Below are 2,717 nucleotides of genomic sequence, written 5' to 3' on the forward strand. Positions count from 1 at the left end.
TTCTGCTGGGGCGCTAGACCCTTGCTAGCACTCCGGCGGCGAAATCTGGGACAAATACGGAGTTGAGTTCTTATTTCCATACTGGACCCGTTATTCAACTTTCAGTTTGAAGTTTTTCGGTCTTAGACGATTAAAAAAACAAAAAACTCAACCAAGTTACAGGGCATCTTGGCATAGGCTTGGGGTAGACACGTTTATATTTCCCTAAGTGCGAAAAGAATTAAAAGAAAATGATAGTTTGGAAACTGGATGTTATTTAAACTTTAACACGCACAGGTACATGTACGCATTTAAAATTTTATAAGTAAATGTATACATTTATATTTATGTAAATATATGCATGTATTTTATTCAGATAAATATATATAATATACAAATACAAGGTGTGTATATCTCTATAAATATATCCGTGTATGCAAATATATACTAACGAAAGTACATAGTTCTGTAAATATGTATTTATGAAATGGACGTCATCCTGCTATACATGACATGTGCAACTTGGACCGTGTGTGTGTGGCAGCATTAAGAGAAGATGAGAGGGATTTTATTTCTTTTTATGGTAGCAATCACTTCATGCCTTGTGATATTTATCTCACCCAGCTCAGAGGCAGGAGATTAGCAGCTCTGAGGAAGGTAAAATAACGCACAGCGTGAGCCAAGCTTACAAGACAATTCTGGTTTGAGACCTTAGAACCTTCTGTCCCACACCCTTCCACCAGGCCCCAGCAGCAGGTTTATGACATGTGGTCAAGTCACTTGTCTTCCTCAGCTGAAATAGTCCCCAGATCTGCTGCACAGTGAGTTTCCAGGCGATCCGTCCCTCTCAAGATTCCACGATCCTCTATGCAAAAGCACAACTGAGTTGCCCAAATGATTCCAGAAGCCAAGGGCAGAAAATTTTTAGTAAAGGGCAGATAGCAAAATCAAGTTTGCCTGCACAGAACCTTCAAGCCTGCAAAGCAGAAAGGGAAAAGGCTGAAGCAGGAGCCCATAACAATCTATTATCCATGTGTATTATTTTTTCAGTTGGGAAGCTAAAATAATTCTAGGTTCTGCTCACGTAAATCGGATTAGCAACCCACAGAGGGGAATTAGGCACTTGCTGTTTCTGAAAGTATAAAGGTTAAATAAGGTATTTCAGAGGAAGCTTACCTACTAGGAAAATAAATGGAGGACTGGGGGTGGGCAAAATATTCAGAAACATGCTTGCTTTTTCTCCTGAAAATAAAGTGCTATGGAAGTCAATTGTCACTCTGAATCACTGGACACCTCAAATAAGTTGGCAATCGAACATATTCTACTCATAGACACAAATTGAAAAGTGTTTATTGTGCTTCCGAAACTACTTCCTTCCCTAACAAGTTTAATTGAGAAGTTAACAATTGTTTCTGTCACCAGCGAGATTTAAAACACAAAACAAAATTTATGAGACCTAAATCAGTATGTAGCTTTTAAAGAGGAGAATGTTGATAGCTCTTGGATGTTCTTCAAGTAAAGATGAAAAATAAGTTTCTGGTAATGACATCAAGGATGTCTTGCAGCTTTAGGCCTTCATAACTTGCAAAATGGGAACCTTGTCAGTTTATGAAATAATTTTTTGATAGTCACGAATCTGAGGGAAAACTGACATTTTTGGACACTCTATTCCATTTCAGTGTTGCCCGTAACAGGATCTCTTTTATGTGTGATTATGCGATTTCTGAGGGACTGCTGAATGCCTTTCGCAAGCACAACTTCCTAAATTTTGGCCCTATTTATTTCAAGATCCAGGTTCTCTGGTTGTTTTTTAGAGATGGCTGCCCTCTTGTGGTGGAAATGAGTTCCAACACTTGAGTGAAAAGTCAATAAATACGTAAATAAGTAAATAAATGATCTCCGAAGACTTATTCAGGATACAAAGTACAGGATGACCATACCTATCCAATTTCCAGACAATAGGAATAGTTAAAAATGATAAATCTAAATTGAGATGCATATCTCTTTTTATTCTCCTTGCCAGTAGCTACTTTCCACCTACGACTCAAAATGCAGGGTTATTACTTTGAGGTGACAGTATCTGTTTGCCTTGAAAATGACACCTACTACTAGCCATGGTCAACTCTACCTCTTTCAAAGGTTCAGTAACAGTTTTTCAGCTTATAAAATGAGATTCATTCTTTCTTGGTGTATCAAATTTGGTGTATCTGCCAGATATGGGGAGGGGCAAGAGGGGAGAGGGAGGTTGTGTGGGGGAGGGGTGATAGTAGTTGCAAATTCAGCTACCTCAAAAGGGGCAGGCAGGTTATCTAAAAAAAAAAAAACAAAGCCTACCAGGTAAGGATTCTATATAAAAGAGGTCACTGCTGCTCTTCCCTTCTAGTCATTGCTTGCCAGTTATGGAAGCCATACCAGAAATCCATATCTGATTATGGTGGATATGACCTAGGATGAAATTACGTGCTTAAAGAGTCATATTTTGGCAACTTTTCCTTTAGGAGTTCATCCCAGGTAATGTTTAATTTTATTGCATCCTGCAGCTATTAGCATTTACTATTGTTCTTGCTAGGCCAACCATTATGCAAATTAACCTTAAAATAATGATCCTCACTATTGTAAAGGTCATAGCAGGCATTAAATGATCCATCTACCTTGTAATTGTCATTCCGCTGAAACCTGTGGCAACTCCCCTGAGAAACCTCTTGGCTTAACATACATATTGCTTTGTTAGTAGTGTG

The sequence above is a fragment of the Pteropus alecto genome, unplaced genomic scaffold (assembly GCF_000325575.1).
Source record: "Pteropus alecto unplaced genomic scaffold, ASM32557v1 scaffold45, whole genome shotgun sequence".
Classification (NCBI taxonomy): domain Eukaryota; kingdom Metazoa; phylum Chordata; class Mammalia; order Chiroptera; family Pteropodidae; genus Pteropus; species Pteropus alecto.